The 25,161-nt window shown below is 42.5% G+C and overlaps 1 long non-coding RNA gene and 1 pseudogene across 1 annotated transcript; one reads left to right on the forward strand and one right to left on the reverse strand.

Annotated features, from left to right (window-relative positions):
- Positions 1-12,769: 12,769 nt before the first annotated feature.
- On the reverse strand, positions 12,770-24,063 carry LOC133503008 (uncharacterized). Its single transcript, XR_009795601.1, has 3 exons — positions 23,976-24,063; positions 22,561-22,661; positions 12,770-13,114 (listed from the first exon to the last, which is right to left on the reverse strand). It is a non-coding gene; the product is annotated as an uncharacterized LOC133503008 (long non-coding RNA).
- Positions 24,064-24,588: 525 nt separating this feature from the next.
- Positions 24,589-24,707, forward strand: LOC133504195 (5S ribosomal RNA; annotated as a pseudogene).
- The last annotated feature ends 454 nt before the right edge of the window (positions 24,708-25,161 follow it).

A 25,161-nucleotide genomic window follows, 5' to 3' on the forward strand; every position in this document is an offset into this window, starting at 1 on the left:
TACTGTTTAAAAAGTGCTATATAAATAAAAATGTAGTTGTTGTTTGCATGTTTAATATTTCGACAAAATAGTCTAGTGATGTTAAATCCTCATAGAGAGACTGTTTACACATTTTACATGAACTGTAGCTCTGAATTGATGGTCACAATACAGTCTGTTGTTTGACTTAAAAAAAAACAACGTTACAATTATACAAGGGTTGTAACTTGTGACTTGTGATAGCCAAGAAAAGTGCAAATTTTTAGTGGTGATTAAAAATGAAGAGGAATGAAATGTTTCCATCCCTCTTGTTCTGTCTGCTCTTCTCCCTTTTGCCATCTTGAAAATGCTGAGCTTGAGTATCAATGGTTATTAATGGTTAGTCTTTGTTTTGCCTGATTAATATGATAGTGTGTGTGTGTGAGAGGTAGTCTGAGAGGTAGAAAGAGTCCAACAGGGTACTCCAATGCATGAGTATCTTGGATTATTGCCAGCATGTAAGACCAGGCAACAAGAAATGACTTGGCTTGCTGCAAGGGAGAGACGACGCTGGCATATGCACAGCAACGGCATATGGATCTTTGTTTGCCCGTTTTGGACCGTTTAGTCATTCTGTCACTCCAACTGGACCACTTAGTGTATTGGTGATAGTTGTGGTTCTGAATCTCACGCACTTTTCACAGACACACATGCAAGCCAACATTTAAGTCTGCTGCTTTTCCGTCTGTTACAGTTCACATGACCTGAATTAAATAAATACCTATTTCAATTAATCCTTTTAACTGGAATATGTCTCCAATCTTACCACATCCTTGCCGGGTCAAATCAGCCCATTTCCTCCTTCAGCCACAGTGAATGAGCTTTGATGATGGGCAGCACCAGCGCCAACACCAGATTTCCTCGCACTTCTGAACCCAATATCATAGCTTGTTAAATACTGTACACTGTATCCAAGGCTGAGAGGGCTTTGTTGTGCGCTTGGATTTGGTGGTATAGTTTCTTCCCTATATGTTCTGGGCTGTGTTTATTGACATTGCGGTCAATATTATCCAGTACAATATTCAACTTATGTTTGAGTATAGCCAGCATTGAAGTGAAAGTTGCAAATGTTGCTTTCTTGTCACACATTCAATGGATCAAACAAGCCCCATACAATGTACTGTAACTGCTTTACAATGGCAGAAGCTCATATACAAGCCAAATGACACAGACGAGTAAGTATGGATTTTTTTCTTGACAAGTGCCAGTTTTCCTGCTAATAAATGTTGAGGTGTGTGGCAAACCAAACCTGTTGAGATGATTCTTTATTTAACACTACCCACTTCTTTACGCTCCTCACTTCTCAAGTGATGCTGTTTACTGACTGTCTGATGTTTGAATGTCTATTCAGTTTCCAGGTTCGCCTTGTGTTTAAATGGGTTATCCCTAATCATAGTCAAAAAGCATGTGGGTTAGATTAATTTAAAATCTAAATTGCCTTGACCTGTCCATCTCTGTGTGTCAGTCCTGTGATTGACTAGAGATGAACTTAGAGAAAATGACTGGTTTCTACAGGCCTTAAAAAAAACAAAAACCATCCTTTTCCATGCCAGGCTAGTATTTGAGCCTTTGTATAGAAACACAAGGAACATGAAAACAGAATGCTTCTTGTCACGGGTTTAATCTGAATGCCTTTTAAATTATCTTCAATGTTGTGTGTTCAACTGTTAAATTTGGCATGTATACTCAATGTAGCGTGACTTTGTCAGACAGAATGGCCGGAGAAGCAATACATGATCAAACAAAACAGCAGCTCTGTGGCCCAAGATTTTGTTTTGGGTGGGGCAAATAAAAGGTGGGACCAAGTCATTGCTTTTCAAGCCACAGGTAACTCTCAAGTCTTTACCCTCAAATCCCAAGTCAGGTCTCAAGCCAAGACAGTCAAGTCTAAAGTCTTACATTTCGAGTGTACGGTAGCTATAAAAGGGAAGACTCTTCAGGGAAGGTATTCCACAAGGTTTAGGAGTGGGTTTTGGGGAGCCTATGACCATTTTTTCCAGAATCACCTTTGTGAGGTTGCAAACTGACATTAGACAAGAAGCCCTGCCTCACAGGCCCCGATCTAATTCATTAAAAGTGTTTTATTGGGTTGAAGTTAGGATTGTAGAGGCCAGTCAAGTTCGTCCAGATCAAAATGTCTACTCCATGTCTTTATGAACATTTATTAGTGCACTGATACACGACCACGTTGCAACAAACAGCAAAAATCTCCATACTGTTCCCACAAGGTTGAAAATGTCCAATATATTAGCCCCTGAGCTCCAGTGAAAAAAACTAACTGCTTCAGCATACCAAGAAATATTGGATACTCAAACATTACTCCATCCTGTTTCAACATGTCAGTGCACTAGTGGACAAAGCAAAGTCAATAAAAGTACAACACAGAGTCTTACCCTCAACCTTTTGGTTAATTTTGATAGGACAGTGAAACAGGCCTTCTTATCCAACATTAGTGTACAACCTCACAAAATATGGTCCAGGAAGAAATGAGAAAAATTCCCGTTAACTCACTCCTAAACCTTGTTGAAATCCTTCCATAAGAATTATCGCTGTTATACTGTAGCTGTAAATGATTGACCACACAAAACCATATGGATTTAGAAGGGGATATCACTTAAAATGGCAGCATGGTGTCTCAGCTGGTAAAGTGTTGCCCTCACATTTCTGAGGTCCCGGGTTCAATCCCGGACCCGCCTGTGTGGACTTTACATGTTCTCCCCGTACCCGCATGGGTTTTCTCCGGGCATTCCAGTTCCCTCCCACATCCCGAAAACATGCAACATGAATTGGACACTCTAAATTGGCCCGAGGTATGATTGTGAGTGCGGCTGTTTGTCTCGACGCTTCAGGGTGTACCCTGCCTCCTGCCCGTAGACAGCTGGGATAAGCTCCAGCACTCCCTGCGACCCTTTTGAGGATAAGCGGCTAAGAAAATGGATGGATGGATATCACTTAAATTTAGGTGACTTAAGGAAGCTGAGACAATATTTTTGGCAATACAGGCTACCGTATATAGGGAGCACGGTGCAGAATTGGCAAGCACATCCTCTTCACAGTTGTGAGATGACAGGTTCAAATCTGTTTGAACGTGTGAAGGACTAGAAGGTTAGCAGCTCCGAAAGCAGAGGGTAATTTTGGGATGCATATGTCTTAGACACACTTGGAGAAACAGTCAATGATGGTAAGAATGATGGCGTTAACTTCAGAGGCTGGTTATGAGGTCCAAGGCAATATTGGATCAAAGGTGGCTCAGGATGGGTTAGGGGAGCAGCAGACCAGGCTACAGGCTGACACAAAGTTTTACTTTTGGTACAGACAGAGCAGGCGAGGATGAACTTTCAGGTGTCTTTTACTGTGCTGGGCATGGGAATTCGGCATGAAGAGCCAGTCAGGCGTTCCAATCTCGGGACCTAGTTGGGATCTCTAAGACCTTTTTTTTTTTACCACTTGTTCAGTTTCCCGTGTTACACCCCATATAAAAATGGACAAAGAAAGGATAGGTTCCGTTTCTATAACGCTGTAGGGGGTGAATAAAGGCAGGAGAGGGAGTCAGGCTTGCCATTACAAGAAGCCAAGCCGAAAGAAAGACTGAAGTTCAACCGACAAATTTTGGCAGGGGTTCAGGCACTTGGCGGAATGGAGCTAGGTGAGATTGTTATGGTTAGTCCATATAATAAAAGCAGAAATTGTCATGAACTGCCCTGCAGGTCTAATGTTGTAACCTCAAATGAGTCAGGAGGCAAGAGAATCACAGAGATAGTTTTCTATAGCATCCCTTTCTGGACGCGAAAGGTTAAAGAGACAGCTGGAGTGGAGAGTGACTCCAAGCAGGAGATCAGTGGCGCAGTCGTAGGGGGCGGTGAGGGCGAAATGAGATGGAGAGGTCCTTACTGAACACTGGAGAGAGGTTGTGATATTCTACTGGACCCAGGAGAGATGGATGGGATTAACAGGTGACTGTGGTCTGTGGGATGTCGGGACGGCCAAGAGAAGACTGTCGGAGTGGCACAAATGACTCCAACCAGTGATTGACAGCTCGGTCCAATCTATGCTGGGGTTGTGCTTCTTGAGCCAGGGGATACCAAGAAATAATGGCGTGTCCAGGAAGGAAATGACAAACAAATGGAGAGTTTCACTGTGATTTACCTAGATCAGTAGTGTGGGTGGGGCCATCAGGTGGGTAACTGGGGAGGTGAGTCGCCCTTCCAGAGAACCTATTTAGTAGATGGGAAGGGGTCGAGGGATAGCTGGAGCTCACACGTCAAGCGTGAAGGAATGAAGTAACACACAAAGCCAGTCAAGCCCCCCCCCCCCAAAAAAAAAAAAAAAAACTGATCACACAAATCACACACGCTTCAACTTGTAGCATAGTATATTGCTGTTATCTCAACTGGTACTCACAAGTAGGTGTAAAACGGCTGCTTTGTCTTAATGTGCCTGTCATGAGATTAAGGCTCTGCTGTTGACTATGTCACAGTAAAATATTTAAAAATCTCTTAATACAAAGTTTGTGTTTATTTTTATGTAGTGCCAACATTACTCAGAGAAAAACAAAACCATTTCATTCATGGCACCATGTGGCTAGATAATCTCAAAGAAAATTTTAGATTTTGAAACTCCATTTGGAACTTTCCATCTGGAATTTGAGTCTTTTGTCCATACTTGTATGAGTTTTGTGTGGATACTCTTATTTCAAGCCACATAAAAAAAAAAAAAAAAAAAAAAAAAAATATATATATATATATATATATATATATATATATATATATTTAAGATTAAATCTGTGAGTGTGAATTGTTGTACATGATGACTGCAAAACAATCCTGGACGTAGACTCCCTTTCACCCATTCAGTTAAACTAGGCTTCATCTTTATCGTGACTCTGAAGTGGACAACAGTACAGAATGAAAGGGTGAATACTCGGTTTATCATTTCCAAATGTATTGATTAATGCAATGTAAATAAAATGAAAACAAAAATAAATTTAAACCAAGAGTGTCAAGCGATTTTCAGTCCGTGGGTCACGTTGGCACATTTTCCCTCAGAGGGCTGTTGCGACCGGGAAACCATGCAAACGTTTCATTGCTTCATCATTGTAATATATATACACACACAACAATATCATTCATAACTCATTTTAAAACAGAAGTCATGGATAAAAGCTTTTTTTAACTATAGTTCAGCAAGCCACATAAACGGATCCGGCAGCTCGAATGTGCCTACCTGGCCTCCGAGTTTGACATGTCTGCTATTTGGTTTTATTATATCCACTTGATGGGCTTTTCATCTGAGAGGTGTTACTTGATTATGACGCATGTATTTTGAGTAAATATCAATGAATCATGTGTAACAACTGTATTGATGTGCTATGTGCTGAATTAATATATCCATCCATTTTCTGAGCTGCTTATCCTCACGAGGGTCGCAAGAGTGTTGGATATTATCCCAGCTGTCAACGGGCAGGAGGCGGAACTGGTTGCCAGCCAATCTCAGAGCACATCGAGACAAACAGCCGCAGTCATAATCACACCTAGGGGAAATTTAGAGTGTCAAGTTAATGTCAGATGTTTTTGGGATGAACCAGTTCAGTGTGTACCCCGCCTCCTGCCCGTTGACAGTTGGGATAGACTCCAGCCCTCCTCGCGACCCTCATGAGGAGAAGCGGCAAAGAAAGAGGATAGATGGATATATATACATTGATATACATATATATATATATATATATATATATATATATATATATATATATATATATGTATATCAATGGACGCCGCAGAGTGACCATGCAGTGAAACAGCCAAAACTGCGACGTGGACGTGGCGAGGTGGCGGATCCGTTCCCACTGCAACGTGCGCTATGCTCGGTAGTAAATCAGTGTGAGCCTGCAGTTAAACAGCCAAAACTGCGACGTGGGGGTGGCGGTGCGGCGGATCCGTTCCCACTGCAACGTGTGCTTGGCTCGGTAACGGATCAGTGGGGACCGCAACATGCGCTTGCAGTGGAGCTGTTGCCACCGCGACATGGGAATGGCACCGCGGTGGGTCCGTTGCCACAGCGACGTGAACCATGCTCGGTAGCGGGTCTGTCGCCACTGCAGCGTGAACGAGAGTAAGCAACGAGTCCGTTGAACCCGCGACGTCAGTGTAGCTTGGCTGATTCTCCAAACCCTGCCAAACCGTGGCCATGAGAGCCGCCAGTTCGGCACTCTGCCGCTCTCTCTCCACCCGCATTTCGCGGCAGAACACCTCGTGATTTGGTGACCCCTCCTCCCTCTGGACTGGAAGCTTTGCCACCGGCTGTGGGTCTGCTGGTTTAACCCCTGCCGTTGAGGAGTGGGTGGACGAGGACTGTGTCTTTGTTGACGCGCAGCGGGAGACACAAGGGAGCGCCTGGCCTGGGCGTCTCCTCTGGCCGCCACGCGGAGGTCCCGGGTAGATGGCCAAGGGGGTTCCCACAAACGGATTGGGGAACTCAGACCTCCCGGGCGAAGACACTCGGGAGCTGGAAACGGAGGTGAAACCAACTGACTGGGATTAACGATCGGGCGAAGAGATTCGTAGTCGAAGTAATCTGAGTCATAGTCAGGCAGCCGGTAATATAAATCATTGTCCTCCTCGTAGACCGAAAAATCACAGTCCAAAAGAATGTGAGGTGCTGGACGGGTTGTGGTCGGGACGTATTCATAACTCGCAGGCGGAGCGTGTGACACAGAAGCGAAGGACATCATGGAGCCTACCCAGATTGGGTAGGCTTGGTCCTTCAGCAGTTGGTCTACCTTGCATCAGTCCCGGCGACGCCGGGTCTTTCCTGCTGGGTCCTGTTTTGGCCAGATCGTTCTGTCATGACCCATCGATACAGAGGTAGGACCCAAATGCAGAAGTCGGGAGACGCAGAGGTAATTCGGGAAAAACGTTTACTGGTCCATGGTCGGGGATCGGGCAGGCAGTCAGGTGCAGGAGCGGTAGTCAGGACGTTGGGTGTAGAGAGCAGGTCCGCGGGCAGGCAGGAGTCGGTACACGGGAGATCGATCAGGGAAGGCATGAGTGTCAAGCGAGTCAGGCTTACGGGGTCGGTCGGAGAACAGGCGGAGGTTGATACACACGGGTTGTCGATTAGAGATACGGGAGCGCAGGAACGGGGCATCAGTTGCAACGGTCTGGTGCCGGACCAGTCGTCCCCATAGTCCTATATAAACCGGGGCCAATCAGCCAGCATGAGGCCCAGGTGTGGGCCTCCCAATCAGTGCGGCCGTGCAGGAACCCGCACAGCCAGGGCTGGACCGGCAGGACCATGACAGACCCTATCCCAGCTATTTTGGGGCGAGGAGCGGGATACACACTGACCTGGTTGCTAGCCAATCGCAGGGCACACATTAACATCAAAATTATTCACAATCACATACACGCTTTTGGCCAATTTGGAGTTAACCTACCATGCATGTTTTTGTGATGTGGGAGGAAACAGGAGTGCCCGGAGAAAAATTCATGAAGGCACAGAGGGAACATGCAAACTCCACACAAGTGAAGCCAGATTTGAACTCAAGTCCTCAAAGCTCACTTTTGCATGTGGTGCGTAGTTCTCAGAAAATCTATCCTCACTAAATGACACTTTCTGCCCCCCCCCTCTCATTTTCCCTCCATCTTGAAAAAATATCCACATGACAATTTGGTCGCAGAAACTGATTCTGTATTTACATCTGCACAGATCATGTCTAAATCCTTGCAACAATGGGAAAATGAAATTGCTCATGTATTGATTTATTGGTTGAAAAAAAACTAACTTTCCTTTAATCATTTTCTATACTGCTTATGCTCATCAGGGTCATTAGCGAGCTGGCCCTGGGTGAGAGGCGGGATACACCCTGTACTGATCACCAGCAATTGCAGGACATAGAAACAACCATTTGCATTCACATTTGCAATTTAGAGACTTCAATTCATGTTTTGGTTTGTGGGAAGAAACCAGTACCTAGAGAAAACCCCCACAGGCACACGGAGCATTATGCAAACCATGATTTTAACGAGAGTCCTCAGACCTGTGAGGCAGATGTTCACTCAAGTTGCCCATAATGAAATTAATAATCACTTTAATAATATCGGCTGTAGTGCACACGCTAATGATTCTCATCAAAACCCCATTAGGTGAAAAATGGCAAAAATATACAAATCTTCAGAGGGAAGCGCAAATAACATGTGTGAACATGTGGACACATACAGTACAATCTTGGCTATTTCTGAAAAAACAAACAAACAAACAAACATCAATTAAACATAGAACCTGGGTGATGACTTTAATATCCCTCTTCTTCTGTCCCAATGGGAAACTCTGTTTTCATCTTCTGCTCGTATTTGATATTTAATGTATTTTTAATAGGACAGAACTGTGAGGCAGATGTGCTAACCAGTCGACCACTGTACCGTGAACATAATTAATATCGAATGGGAATTTCGTTTCACCCCAAAATAGGGTAAAATGTTTGACCAATCTTTTTGTGCCTACTTAAGGCTGCAGCGTCCTTTGAATTTCACAACCTTGCCCGATGATTTGGCCGGCCTTGGCTACAATGAGAAAGGTCTTATTAACCTGGTTCACACACACACACACACACACCACACACACACACAACACACACACACACACAACACACACACACACAACACACACACACACACACCACACACACACACACACACCACACACACACATGCACACATGCACACATGCCCACATGCACACAAACATCATCATCACCCTCTCCTGTTCCCACACACTCACCTTACACCATTACCTGACTGCAAAAGCCAATCATCCAATCACAACCCAAGGTTTTGGTCAGGAGACCTGATCAGGAAACTGTAGTAGGGAGATGAGGTTACACACAGCCCTGGTCTAATAACAGCTCTCTGTCTAGCTCCATCACCTTCTCTCTCTCTTCTCTCTCTCTCTTCTCTCTCTCTCTCTCTCTCTCTCTCTCTCGCTCTCTCTCTCTCTCTCCTCTCTCTCCTCTCTCTCTCTCTCTCTCTCTCTTCTCTCTCTCTCTCTTGCCTTTTCCCTGCTCTGCTGCAATTTCCAGATTTTGTTTCACCCTTGCTTTCATGCTAAACTGTTGGATCCTGAAGCCTGATGAAACCGAGTGTGTGTGTTTGTGTGAGTGTTTGCTTTTCTCAGGTAAAAGAAAAGGAATGTTGGAAGAAAATAAAAAACTCTCCAAAAAGAGAGCAGTGAAATATAGGAACGACATCTTATATGCTATGGAACAATTTTCATATGTATTAAATGGTTATTATTTGTATTATATATGTTTATAAAACATACAATTTAATAATTAAGTTGTCATATTCAATGTCAGGCAGCACCAGTGAACAACTGGTTAGAGTGTCTGCCTCACAGTTCAGAAGCCCCAGGTTCAAATCCTGGCTCCACCTGTGTGGAATTTTGCATGTTTTCCTCGCGCCTGTGTGGTTTTTCTCCGGGTGCTCCAGTTTCCTCCCACATGCCGAAGACATGCATTAATAGAAGATTCTAAATTGCCAATAAGTGTGAATGTGAGTGGGGATGGTTGTTTGTCTCTATGTGCCCTGCGATTGGCTGGCAACAGGTTCAAGGTGTACCTCGCCTCCTGCCTGAAGATAGCTGGGAAAGGCTCCAGAACTCTCGTAACCCTTGTGAGGATGAGCGGCTCAGATAATGGATGGATGGATGGCTGGAATACAATGCTGAGCTCAAGAGTGCGACACAATGTGAAAGACAAGTGTCGGCGGTGGAAACTAGAGCACTGACAGAGCCAGGGCCTCTGACAAGGCTAATGTGTCAGTGTACAACATGAATCACTTGACATGCATCTGAATCTCGATCCCAAATCACTTCTGGATACAAGGGAAATGGAAGAAAGTATCCCATTAGGATTAAAATAAAATCTGAAGGGATATAAAGGTTTATCCTGCAGATTTTACATTAAGATATTATGGCCTTTGACTCCAAACACAAATGTAGTTCAAATCAGATAGCTTTATATATTTTTACAAGCAGTAACAGTAAGAGTGAATTCAAGCTAAATAAGAATAACACATACACACAATGTGAACTATATGGCTATGATTACAATCTTCCTACAGACAAGTAACCTTAGAAAGATGATGATGATGATGATGTTTCCTGGTCTGACTCCTCCTTGGAGGTGCAGGCTACTGCTGCGTTGAGTGATTTGCCAGGCCAGTGAAGTAATGCTTCACTGCTCTGATCTGTTGACTGTGAATGACAAGGTCAGTTTTCTGTCTTCTTGTGTGTAACGCGATTCCTGGACGTGAGCGTAGTTCTGACCCTGTGACCTCTGACCCCACCTGCCAGGCCATTCTCATGCCACCCTGACCTACCATGAAACCAGAGAGCACCAAACATCCAACCATCAAGCATCTTCAAAAATGAAACTGCAGGTAAAAACAAAGTGATGAGTCCATTAGAATATACAATATTGACAGGACTTTATTAGCATCACACATGTTTCAACATACTCTACATATTACATCTTGCATTAACTTTGGCAAGTTTATTAATGCAATATTATTAGTTTCATTACTTTTTAACAAGGTGTAGAACTACACAGTGTAAGAGTACTTTTACACATTTAATAAATTGAATCCAGCAGGTAAGATTTGAGTTTTTCCCGTGTGGTCATATCAAAGAATTGTGGCAGTGACAATGGTTGATGTCTGGAAATCATGGAAAATGGATTTTTCCTGGGAAATGTGAATCTCATTGAAATCCAATCCAAAAGATAATGTACACTTAAAAGGCCCTACATGAGAGGTAGCACGTTTTATTATTCTCTATGTGTCAATAAAAGTAATAACTACAGTGAATGAATTTATGTTTGGACGGTCATCAAAAAAAAGATTAGAGGTATTACAAAGATAATTAAAAATTTTGCTTCCATCCATCCATCCATCCATCCTTCCATTTTCTGACTCGCTTATCCTCACCAGTGTCATGGGAGTGCTGGAGCCTATCTTCGGGCAGGAGGCGGGGTATACCCTGAACTGGTTGCCAGCCAATGACAGGGTACATAGAAACAAACAACCACTTGCACTCACAATCACAGCCAAGGACCATTTAGAGTCTTCAATTAACACATGTTTTTGGGATGTAGGAGGAAACCGGAGTGCCCGGAAAAAAACCCACGCAGGCACGGGGAGAACATGCAATCTCCACACAGGTAGGGCTTGGATTTAAACCCCGCTCCTCAGAAAGGGGAGGCCAACACTCTTACCAGTCGCCGCGAGGTTCCCATCACGTTCTATAAAACAATATTCCTCCTCCCACACATGAGATTTAATTAAACTGATTCAAACTTGACAATACTTTTCTACTGGCCCAATTATAGTCCTATTCAAGTATAAAAGCACCCAAATTTGTCAAGGATATTGAAGTAATAATTTGAAGGACAAAGAGGTGGAGTCGGAGACGCAACACGTTAAGAGGCACCATGCATTTTTGTTTGGTCAATGAGGGGTGAAGGCTGTCTGGACCAAAATTTCCCATGATGTTGTTTCCTGGGGAGGCAAATATGTGCTACCACAAACAAAATCTCCACAAACCGCAGACATGCATAAAGGACTGGCTGTAGCCTTCCAGTTACCACCTAATTGGCTGTCACTGCACTAGAAGTACTAGTGGGATCTGGTCTAACTCCAGTGGCTGTGCTCGGAGCACAGCAAGGAGTAGACTGCTGATTTTAAAATTACAGTATTCAACGTACTGTACAATGTTCTTCTGTGTTCTCTGTGTGGTGTGAGCGTATCAATAGCACCTTGTTTCATTCCGTTAACTGCAGATAGTATTGCTTAGGTGGTTGCACTACTATGCACACAATGCATCTCAGCAGCAAAGAGGGGCAGGCTACAAACTTATTAAGAGGAAAACTTGATGTCCTTAATATGAAGGTTTAGTTTTCATTCCATTTCATTTCAAATCAAATCTTGAAAGATTATCGAATTGTAGCAGGCAGAGATCAACTTGCTTTCACGCCTCATGCAAACTACGCTAGAGTTTTTTTTTTTTTATAGTATCAAACCAGTTGATTCTGTCATTCCCTACTTGCACTTACTGCTTGTGACCCCAAACAAAATCACCTTTTAAATAATCTTGTTGGTGAATAATGAATATGTAATTACATGAGAACTGAAACGAATCATGTGACTTTGCTGGACACAGTAAGCAATGGAGTAAAAAAAAAAAAACCTTTGGTGGAGAGAGTGGCCTAACTGTTGTGTGAAAATTTGGGGGCAAGAGACCACATTTTTTGGGGGGGAAACATTTCCCCTGGTGATTTTTCTTTTTCCAATTTTTTCCCCCAATTGGATTGATTGGGGATACTTTGAGGGCCACATGGACATCATCCATCCATTTTCTACCCCACTTATCCTCACTAGGTTTACAGGTATCCTGGAGTTTATCCTAGCTAACTTCAGTTGGAAAAGGAGGAGCATGGAGAACAATTATTTACAAAACAGCAGTCTTATGTAGAGCAGTGATTGGAAAACTTTTAACACCAAGCAGCAGCTCAAAATTACTAAGTAGCGCCGTCAAGACAACAGCATTTTAGGCCAAAAATGTTATTAAAAAATGAGGTAGAGGTTTTATTTAGTATTATTACCGTAACAGTTTGAAGATTGACACTACGCTTAAATATAGAAAAATGAAAAATTGTGTTTAGAATAAAGAGTCAATGAAATAATAGTATACATTAAAATGTGATAAAAAACGTACACAAATGTTTGAAAAGAAACAGTTCTGAAAGATAAAACGTGAATGTATTGTACTTTAAGTGTCATGGATTGTGTTTTAGTTTAGATTAGATTTAGATTTGTTTGATGTTTTCTTTTGCGCTCATGTCTTGTGTGCTCGTTTGAGTATTGTGTCCACTTGTTCTTGTCAACCCTTGACCTTTTGTCAACCAATCAGCTCCCTGCGGCCTCTCGTGTCTTGGCCAGGTGTTCCTTGACTCTTGAATTTGTTTATAGTGACAGTAGTTCCCTGCTTTCTTCCTCTCCTGGATTTGTTGAGTACTGTATCTCTGCTCCATTCCAGTTGCTACTACCTGTTAAACAAATGAAAGAATATTTTACGCTGTGTTTTGCACACATTTTAATCTTAAAATTGGTCAATCTAAGTAAACATTTACTGATAAAGATAGATGAGTGTGGACTCAACGCACATTCCAGCTATTCAGAAAGGTCATGTTTCTTTTTCTCTTATCACGTCAAACACTTCGCTAACCGGCAGTCACATCCCGTGATATAGCTTAATTTGCACAGAAACTACCACATGCCAGAGAACCAGGGCCACCTCTTTCCATTTATTATTATCATTATTATTTATTTTTATTTTATTTATTACATTTTTATAAAAGCTGCTGGATGGCACTGAATGGAACTGTCACCTTGAAAAAGTGAGGCGAGAGATACAGGATCGGCTTCTTGTAAATAATCCTTCTGCAAGGTTAATGGTTACAGTTGTCAAAACTGTCCTTCTGTGTTTCTGCTGATCACCAAGAACGTTAAAGCCTTATTTTCCAAGATCCTGAATAGAAGGTGCATTATTGTCTTCACAGATTGTGTGTGTTGTTGATGGGTGTGTTGGGAGGATTTGGGATACCACTAAAAGTGCAAAGTGAAGACAAATGTAATGGAACTGCGTTAATGGAAGAACCATGACCGAGGTACAGAAAAGAAATCTATCGCTTCTATAATTTTTGGAAATCAAGCAATATTATAGAGGACTGTTTTATTATTATATAATTTTTAACAGGATCTGCCCGTCCTGCATCACATTTTGTTTGACATTAGAAAACCATACCACAAAAACTGCTCTGAGAGGCCAGTACCAATTGTCACATGGGGCTGAAATGACCCAGATGCAAGCTCATGCAGAGGTGAACAGAGTTTTGTCCAGTGATGATGCCATCATTCCTTCTGGAGACTGGCCCTAAGTCAGGCCATAGATCATTGAGAAGCTATAAAATTCCAATAATTGTAGTTTCTGGAGTTGCGCAACTGTTTACACCAGTGAGAAGGATCAATTCTACACATTTGCCAGATGCAATGGGTAGTCGTTCATTTTCCATATCTGTTTGTGTGAGCAATCAACTTTGTGCCTGCTTCTGTACATGCAAACTTTTAGTCAGACACAAATTCTTTCTGCAACGTGACATGATAATTTATGAATTTTATTATAAATTCTGGCGGCACAGTGGAGCATCTGCTGATAGCATTGGCTTCATAGTTCTGAGGACTGGGGTTCAAATCCCAACCACACCTATATGGAGTTTGCATGTTCTTCCCATGCCTGCGTGGGTTTTCTCTGGCCATACTGGTTTCCTTCCACATCCCAAAAACATGCGGCATTAATTGGACACTCCAAATTGCCCCTAGGTGGGATAGTGAATGTGACTGTTGTCTGTCTTCATGTGTCCTGCGATTGGCTGGCAACAATTCCAGGAGGTACCCCGCCTACTGCCCGTTGACAGCTGTAATAGGCTCCAGCACTCCCTGTGATCCTCGTGAGGATAAGCGTCAAAGAAAATGGATGGTTGGATGGATAATAAATTGCAATTAAATTACACACTTTAAAAACATCTTTAAAAATAATTAGAACCGAACAGATGATCCCCCAACAATTTGTTTCCCATTTTATTTCCGTGTTTATGTGAGAATTGTGTTTGCTCTTAGACCTTCTCAATATGTTGAATGATTTCCTCTCCCACTGGCTTTCATATTGAAAAAGAAAATGCATTTATAAAAGTACTTTTTTTCCTCCAACTATTTTCCTCCCCCTCTCTCCTATTCTCTTTCTAACTTGTTTCCTCTGGTTGGATCCCAGGCTATTAGACTCAAGTATGTGATTGTTATTCACTTCAGGGAGATCTTTTGCCCTCCGGGAGAAAAAGTTTAATATACCGACCCCTGGGGTTAATAATAAGTTTGACCTCGCAGATAAAGTGTGTGTGAAGTTGTGCCTTCATCTAAGTGTAGTTGTGTTTGTATGGATCTTTGCTTGCTACCTCCTCTTTACTTGAACTTGATCGTCTTTGTAATAACATGTTTAAGAGATAATACCAATTGTCTTTGGCTGCAGCACCATTAAGATAAGCAGTCAAGAAACCTTTGGATGTTTGACTCGTAATTGTTCTTCTTGACACCGGCTAGGTACATATTAATATTATCATTCCGGTGAGGCATTGTTGAGTGAGCCCTTCAATAGGTGAGGAGTCAAACAGAAGGAGGCCTCTGTTTGTGAAAGAAATGGGAACAATAATCCATGTGTTCCAGATAACCGTTCATAGGCTGGTACAGTTTGAAAATACTCCAAGAGGGAAGTTATGGACATTTTCAAGATCGCCATATACTACTACTAATAATTATAATTAAGACTGCACTGGTTGAGAATCAGCCATTCTCAATTTCTTCATTATTTTTTTTTTTAAAGTAAAAAGATAAATAAATGAATAATAATGTAATGTGTTGCTCCTACAGTATTGGAATAACTGTGCAGCTGAGGATCTTTTCCAACCCTTGGGGGCCCGGGTTCATGCCATGTCTCATCGCAATAAAAAAAATAAAATCCCAGACAATCAAAAACTAATGACAGTTCTTTAGGTGAATCACAGAGCTGTGGTCAAGGGCATTTTGAACGTTTTCCAAAGTTTTCTGCAAACATAAAAAGAAACCCTTGACAAGAAATATGTTCTGCAAGTATTAATAATCTGCCAAAAAATAATTAGCTAATATTACTAAAAGTACTGCGAAGATAAATATAGTAGTTGAATTTGACAGGTGAATGTTGAATCCTGTCCAACAATAAGAGTTTTGGTGACCGGGCTTAACTAACAAACAGAACATACGTCCACGCACATTCACACATATCCACAGCTTGTTATGGGAGGGGCAGGGTTGTACGAGAACATGCGTTAAGACGCATCAACTCCAAATGTGTGACACTAAATCCCATTCATGGCAACAAACACACTGACAGGAATCGCACGAGTGGGATGGAGGTGTAGAGAGGTTTATTACATGCCAACAAAATATACATGCTGCACGAGGAAGAGACTAAATCTGCCATGTCAAATTGTACCACGAAGCAGGAGGAAGCACAGATCTGCTGTCAACATTTCCATGACTCCTGCTCTGTTCAAATGTATTACAAACTTCCAAATAGGTCAAAACTGTTCCATTTAGCAAAAACAACCCCGAAGTTGGGATGTTGTATTAAACAGGAATAAAAACAGAATACATCCATCCATCCATCCATCCATCCATTTTCTTAGCCGCTTATCCTCACAAGGGTCACGGGAGTTCCCGAGCCTATCCTATCTGTTAATGCGCAGGAGGCAGGGTACACCCTGAACTGGTTGCCAGCTAATCGCAGGGCAAAAAAAACATAACACAATGATTTGCAAATCATGTTCAACCTATATTGAGTTGAATACACCACAAAGACAAGATACTTAATGTTCTAATGGATAAACTTGATTGTTTTTAGCAAGTCATTAACCTAGAATTTTATGGTTGCAACATGTTCCAAAAAAAGCTGGGACAGGGTTGTTTTTGTTGTAACCAGGCATTGATCAGTCGACTTCTAGTTCCAAGAATGCAGCCACTTCATTCGGACATTTCCACAGGTACATTACGGTCAGTGTAGTGGGAGCCGCATGATGCAGGTGGTCCTTGTAATGTCTTTAGTTAAAAGATTTGTATATTTCACAAGATAAATGTTCGTTAAAAAGTTTGTTAAAAAGTTAAAAATGTGTTCATTTCGTGATGCGATGTGTTAAATGTTTTAAAAAAGCGTCAGAATGACACCTCTTGACCTGTGAGGGTCATTCAATTTCTATTTGGAGTGAGTCCTCTGTACTTTATAGAGGATCTTTGACATATCTCCGATGAACATTAAGTCTGAGAACAACTCATAACCATGCTGAATGTGTTCTAAATGTGTGAACCTTGGGAATCTTTTGTCTTTTTACATGTATTAATTCATTTACCATAAGAGACCTCCATAAAAGCAAGAAAAGAACTTGTGTACGGAGTTTTCTTTCTAAGTTTGCAGGCTGTCTAGCTTCACATAGTAACGTATTGTGAGGACAGCACAGTAAAAAGACGACCACTCAGCGGTTTCAAGCAACACAGAGCTACATTAAGTCAACATGAGTATACGCTCAGGAAAGAACCATCTTTAACGCTGTACAGTGCACCAGAGAATATGTCGAACAACAAAGTGAGCTACTCGGACCCTTGAAAATAAATGACAATGTATTAGACAGGCAAGTCATCAACCAACCTGTTGACCAAGTTAGAACTGCAACTCCACAACCTCCGCCACCTCTGAACACCAACATCAAACATGAACAGGAAGTAAATCTAGGTCCAACTAACACCTGTTCATTTAATCCTTTAGCTCGCACTTTCCAACCCACACACAACAACCAACCTGAAGCAATTGGACCAAATGATTTTGTAAAATATTTCATTCGCAAACAACTAGTTAGCACTGGTTTACTACATTTTGATGACAAACCAGAAAACCTTTGTCTATGGAAAGACTCATTCACTAGTGCAACTAAAGACTTCAATCTATCAGCTATAGAGGAGCTAGATTTACTAAAAAAGTGGTTAGGCCCAAAGTCTTGAGAACAGGCTAAAAGGATTCGTGCTGTGCAGAGCCTTAATCCCGCTGCAGGAGCAAAAATGGTTTGGAAACGTCTCGAGGAATGTTACAGCTCCTCAGAGGCCATTGAAGATGCACTCTTAAAAAACATAGAAGAGTTTCCAAGACTAACAAACAAACATAGTGACAAGTTAAGAGAACTTGTTGACATCCTGTTAGAGTCACAGTGTGCTAAGTCAGATGGCGCACTTCCAGGGCTTGCGTACCTGGACACAGCTCGAGGGGTGGGACCAATAGTTGAAAAACTTCCCTTCAACCTGCAGGAAAGATGGACTACCGTAGGATCGCAATACAAAGAGACCTATAGTAAGTCGTTTCCCCCTTTCCTGTTTTTGTGCAGTTACTTCAACAACAGGCGAAAATGAGGAATGATCCAAGCTTTAATTTATCCAGCTGTAATAGTCAAGCGTCCACTCGCACAGAAAATTCCACATCACACAATCGCAAAGCTTCTGTGTCAGTACACAGAACAGAGATTCCAGAGAAAAAAACAAGATGGTTCAGAGGAAAATAAAATAAAATAAAAGAAACAGATCGACAGTGCTTGATTCATAAAAAGCCACACCCTCTTCAAAAATGTAAGTCATTTAGAGACACACCAATTGAGGAGCATTGTGCCTTTCTCAAAGAGCATCTGTTACATGTGTTGTGGTTCAGTGCAGCATATTGCAAAAAAATGTAAGGTGGCAGTCAAGTATGCTGTGGGTGACAGTCACAGGCACAGATCAGCGCTTTATCCAGGTCCTGTTCCTGTCCCAAAATGCGACACCTCAGAGAGAGCAGTTACTGAGGAGAAAACAGGAGTTCTCTCCAAGTGCAAAATCCAACCTGTTGATCATCATGCTCCAATCCTCCTACTCCCAGGAAGGGACATCTTCCGGGTTCATAAGGTGCGTGAACAGATAAACGGCTCCAACAATGCTCCTTATGCCCAAAGACCATTCACGCGCCGGGAGTACTGTCAACTGTCAACGGTCTGTATGACCCCTTGGCCTTTTGCTGCTCCCATTGTCATGTGAGGCAAGGCACCATCTTGTCATCTGAAGAGAGAGACTGGGATGCACTTCTTCCTCCAGAAAATGAAGAGATGTGGGTCTCATGGAAAGACTCGTTAAAAGCACTTGAAAATTAAATCAAACAAATCAAAAGCTGCTACAGTCTAGGATCACCAAGTCCCATGGAAAGAAATGAGCTGTGTATTTTCTTTGACACATCTACTGTAGCTATAGGGGCAGTAGTGTACCTGCATTCTTTAGACAGTCAAGATCAGTACCATGTAGGTTTTGTGATGGAGAAGTCCAAACTTGCACCCCGTCCGCCGCACACTGTCCTACGGCTAGAACTTTGTGCTGCCGTACTTGCAGTGGAGATGTATGAGTTGGTCAGAGACGAGTTGGACATCAGAATTGACAATGTTGCGTTTTTCACTTACAGTTGTATTCTGTTAAGGTACATACAGAACTCTTCAAAAAGTTCTACATGTATGTAGCCAACCATGTCACACGCATTAGGTTATCCACACAACCAGACCGATGGTGTTATGTGCCAACGGGGTTAAACTCAGCAGACCAGACAACCAGGTTTATTTCAGCTGCTGAAGCTAAAAACTTGCAACGTGACTGGTTAATCAGCATGCGTTAGAAGTTCATAACATAAGCCAAGTGACCAGGTTTTCAAAGCAGTCCTCTGTGAAATGCTTGGAACATATTACCGTTGACTTTGATTTGTAAGTCCAATGCGCCCTCTTTGTCTTCACAAACCTGGTCCATAACCTTCCTATCTGTTCATCTTTCAGCCATTGATGAAAGCTGACTCCGTCGGCGTTTGACGCAGAACAGCTGTATACAACACACCTCCTCAATATCTTTGCTAGCTTTTTCACTCTTTGGCTAAATGGTATCTAGCTGTGACATCACATTCCGGAGAGAACTGGAAATTGCCGAATCTAAGGGACATTTTGAACGAAATCTTTAGACTGACTTTGATACCAATTTATTTCATTTCTGTTGTGTTGATCATTTTTAAAATATTTTTTAATGAAATGACATTTGTATGATAGACAAATCAAATACATTTCCTCTAGATTAGACCTTTAAAACCTTCAATAAAAACATTGAAAGCTTCAAATACACTGTATTAAGTATGAGTAATGTACATAAATGTAGAAATAAAATAAGTCACGGAAAAAAATACGACACATTTTTCGTTTGTGTTCATGTTTAATGCCTGTGCAACTAAATGAACCTTTATTTTGTTTTGAAGAATAACCCAAATTATATTTAACATGGGTGCCAGGGTGGTGCAGCTGGAAAGCGTTGGCCTCACAGATCTGAGATTAATCTCGGGTTCAATCCCGGACCCGCTTGTGTGGAGTTTGGCACTACTGCTGCTACCATTACTAGTACTAATAATAATAATTTGTGACCTGTGCTATTTTTAGAACATGTCTTGGGGGAGCCTTAAATGATCCTCGTGGGGAGACCCCTGTGTTATAATGAACAAGAAATTGAAGAAACAAAGGTGGGCTAAAATATATTGTATATTTTACAACTCTACATATAAAACAGAGGCGACACCGTGGAGCAGCTGTTCAGCGTTGGCCTCACTGTTCTGAGGACTGGGGTTCAAATCCCGGCCCTGATTGTGTGGAGTTTGTCTGTTCTCCCTATGGCTGCATGGGTTTTCCTTGGGCACTCCAGTTTCCTCCCACATCCCAAAAAACATGCATTAATTGGAGACTCTAAATTGCCCCTAGGTGTGATTGTGTGTGCAGCTGTTTGTCTCGATGTGCCCTGCAATTGGCTGTCATCCAGTTCAGGGTGTACTCTGCCTCCTCCCTGTTGACAGCTGGGATTGGCTCCAACACTCCCGTGACCCTTGTGAGTATAAGCACTTAAGGAAATGGATGGATGGCTAGACCTACATGCTCTTTAGATGTGAAGAATTGGCTCACATTCATATTAAGCTTATTGATTAAGAAGGGGATGTCACTTCAGATCAAGTGAGTCAATGCAAGTGAGCGAATACTTTTGGCAATTTTGTGTGTGTATGTGTGTTTGAGAGAGAGCGAGACCGCATGAGAAAGATATTATTCACAGTGTTGATGGTTTCCCAGTCCCAGGATGCTGGAAATTGGAGCATAATTTCTTCAAAGTCATCTGGAAGTTGTTCTCCATGGCCTCATTGACCTCCCCCCATGCTTGAGTTTTTGCTTCAGTGACCACCAAAACTGCATTCCACTTGGCCAGTTGGAACCTGAAAAATGTTTGATCGGACTACTTCAGGCATCCAGCCAGCTTGACCATCCTTCACCACTGGTGTCCACCAACATATTCTACCTTGCCACCACCTAATGGCCACAGCGCTGAACGGCCACTTCAACAATGGAGGCGCGGAACACGGTCCACTTGGGCTCAATGTCCTTCGCCTCCGCCAGGATGTAGGTGAAGTTCTGCCAGAGGTGGAAGTTGAAACTCCTTCCAACAGTGGACTCTGCCAGTTGTTCCCAGCAGACTCTCACAATACATTTGGACCTGCCAAGTCATAACAGCATCTTTCCTCACCATCCGAGCCAACACACCACAGGTGGTGATCAGTTGACAGCTCCGCTCTTCTCTTCCCCCGAGAGCCCAAGGCTTGCGGTCTCAGGTCTGATGATACGACCACAAAAATGATCCTTGAACTCTGGCCGAGGGTATCCTGGTGCAAAGTGCATGGCTGGACACCCTTATGCTTTAACATGGTGGTTTTTTTTTTTAATGGACAATCCATGGTGAACACAGAAGTCCAATAACAGAACGCTTGTCGGGTTCTGATTTGGTGTGGGGGTGTTCCTCCCAATCATGCCCTTCTGGGTCTCACTTTCATTGCTTGCGTGAGCAATGAAGTCCACCAGCCAAACGATGGTGTCCCCAGTGGGACTGCTCTCTAGCAACCCCTCCAAACACTCCAAAAAGGGGGGGTACTATAAACTGCTGTTTGGTGTGGACACAAACAACAGTCACAGCCAGTCCCACCAACCAGAGGAGGAGGGAGGTTACCCTCTCTCTGAACCTCAATGTACAGGCACCATGCTGGTGGGCAATAATTATACCCACACCTCTCACTATAGGCAACTCGAGAGTGGAAGAGAGTCCAAGAGAACTGGTACCAGAGCCCAAGCTGTGTGTGAAGGTGAGACCTATTGTGTGTAGTCGGAACTTATCGACCTCACGTACCAACTCGGGCTTGTTTCTTGCCAGAGAGTTAACACAATTACCACACTGTACCACAGTTACTGTTACCGCAGTAGTTTACAAGTTTTGCGAAAGTGCCCCTGTGGTCCCCCTAACATTACGTAACCCACAAGGTGTGTGCCTGTAGATGCATACATAACTGTGTTTGTGTGTATGTTCATGCACTGAAGCAACAGCTGATTAATGGAGGAAATTTCTCCTCATCCTATTTTTTTTCTAATGGATTTAATCTTCTCTAGTGGTACAGCAGAGAAGGGCATCAGATTTGGTCACGTAAGCAAGGGCCCAAAAAAGAACCGTAACCCTGCTCAGGTAACTGACACACTTACAGTTTCTATTCATCTCAACTTGTCCCTATGGTGTTCTTGCTACTTCATCCTGGTCTAAATCTGCTCCCACTGTATACACCTCACTGCTTGTTAATCCATCTGTCTGTCTCTTTGCCCTTCTGTCTGTCTAAGACTGTGTTCTCTCACCAGGGTTTGATTACAGCCTCAATTGACGCCCTGTAAGACGAGTAAAAGCCACCGATTCTCTGGAGGCTCGAGGGAGAGGAGAGGGGGTGCGTGGGCGGGTTTCGTACCTGGGAGGGTGCGGTGCTCTGGGATTAGGAGTGGCTGAGAGGGCCCATGGGCATGATGGAGGGACGGATGGGTGGATCCACTGACTGATGATTGTGTATCCCTGGGGCCAGAGTGACATAGATCACAGCAGGTAAAGAGAGACTGGGACAGACACTGTTGAGTTAAGTTACCTTCATGCTGAGTACATGGGAGGGGAAGACTAATTCATATAATGTAAAGTCAAAATGACGTTATATTTTTGATTTTCATAGTTTCTTTGACTTTAATCTTATCCTTGGATATGACCGGTTACTTTTTTTTTTAAAGTGCTAGATGCTGTAAATAAATATATTGGTTAGGCTTACTCTGATATTTTTTCAGGATTTGGGCTCACCTTTTTGCTTTCACTCTTGGTGGTGATAAGAGCAAAACAATGCCATAAGCAAGATCACCCACAAATCACAGAGCTGTCAGAATCAAATGTCAGTTTTGGAATCAGCAGTAATTAAGATAGTGACTTGATAGACAGTGAAGTTATTTATACCAGACACGATTTAAAACAAAGAGATAAGCGCATACAAACAAAACATATCGAATTGAAATTTGCTGCCAAATGTGTAATCTCAGTGAGAGCCCGATTACTTTGGATGTCATACAAGATTTGGAAATGTGGGTATTTTATTAATGATAGAATTATTGTGTGGATTATAACCGCACTTAAACTTCAATCTTTTTGTGCCATTTCAAGAAGAAAAAGAACACATTTCGAATGTTTATCAGCCTGTTCAAAATCGTTATACCGTAGCCCATGTCTACCTCCTTAACAACAATCTGTAATGTACTGTCAAAAAGCATTAACACGGTACACATGTAGATTTTGTTTCTTTTTTAAGAAAGCGGTCACATTAAGATAATTGGAAATATTACTGTCATCCTACTCCTCAAATTACATTAAGTATTTTCTCTAATTGAGAGATCATTTCAAAAATAGAGCAATCGTTTATAATTATAATCAATTTCTTTATACCTTGGGAGTTTAACTTGAAGGGATCAATTTTTTTGCTCAATTTCTCATTTAAATACAGGGAGTCCTCGATCTATGATTATCCCATAATAGTAACTTTACTCGAATTTTGACTGAAGTCAGATTCCACCATTAAAGTCAGAATATACATCAAAATACCAACATACAATCAACAAGATGATGTATTTAGGATTACTGGAGACAGGTGGATGGAGAAGAAGAAGGAGGCTGTGCTTAGCTATTGCGAAGGAACCTGGTTCTCAACCCTCTGTCATGAACAGGGCTCAAGGGTGAGCCAAATGCACGACTCCAGAGACAAGCAGACAGTACAGAGGAAACCTTTATTTGGTCCAAGGTCAGGGATCAGGCAGACAGTCCAAACAAGTAGAAGTAACAGTGCGGCAGGCTTACGAGGGTGGTCAGTGGACAGGCGTGGGTCGGTACACAGAGAGCAGAAGTCAGGCAAACGGGAGTGCGGGAACGAGGCATCAAGGATGACGATCTGGCGGAGGACAAGTTGTCCCCCGGGTCCTATATATACTGGGAGGCATCAGCCGGGACAAGGTGCAGGTGTGCGCTGACTAATTGGCTGGCCACGCCCAACCTGGGCAGGAAGCCAGGAGCATGATACCCTCTCCATCTCGACAAGTATCAAAGAACCTTGTTTTGTGATCATTGTATCGGATATAGGAACGGAACCCTTCAAATGTGCTAAAATACGGGCTTTGTATCTAATAATTGTCACCACAGTCGACTGAAGCCTTGGTGTTGTTGGTGTCTCTCCTTTCTCCAATCTTTTTATGATCTTGAGCTTCGTTTCCATGCTTGGCTGCACAAGGATTGCTAAAAGACACAGCTTTCTTCTTTGGGACGATGTCTAAAAAGGAGGACAAAAAATGCGAAGATACTCTCGGCACAAAGACACGGACAAACATTAGCCAGACAAAATGGCAGACGGGGGACGGGCGTTGCAGTCGAAACGTCTTAGGTCGAGACCGTCTTAACCCGAGGACTCTCTGTACTGGCTTACGGCCACGCTACCCTGAGAACGGCCCATCTCGTCAGATCTTGGAATCTAAGCAGGTTTAGCCCTGGTTAGTACTTGGATGGGAGATTGACTGGGAATACCAGGTGCTGTAAGCATCCGGCGTAAAAAAAACTGTGCCAAACAAATATGCGTTCATCTAAGATGACATGCTGTGGCGACCCCTAACGGGACAAGATGACGGGAAAAGAAGAAGACTCTTAAATCTGGTACAGCTGCCAATCGCATGGGGAATATCAAAAACAGAGAATAATAATCCAATAACCCGTTAAATAAGAACATTACATATACTGTTTAAATACCCAATCTAAAAGGATTTACTATATCTGATTCCATTGCCAAAACCACATTAGGAGATTAAAGTGCTACTGTCATGAAATGGTTGATTTTTAGTATTTTATGAATGAAAAACGGCAGCCAATATGGGCACATGTGGTTTTTTTCACCACAAAACATGATTTTTACGTATACAGCTTTTTATAACTCCTGCCATGAAAATCCTCTTGAGGGATTTGTTTTCGAGAAGAAGCAGGAAGTGACGAAAAGGACAGA

Source organism: Syngnathoides biaculeatus, chromosome 7, assembly GCF_019802595.1.
Source record: "Syngnathoides biaculeatus isolate LvHL_M chromosome 7, ASM1980259v1, whole genome shotgun sequence".
Classification (NCBI taxonomy): Eukaryota; Metazoa; Chordata; class Actinopteri; order Syngnathiformes; family Syngnathidae; genus Syngnathoides; species Syngnathoides biaculeatus.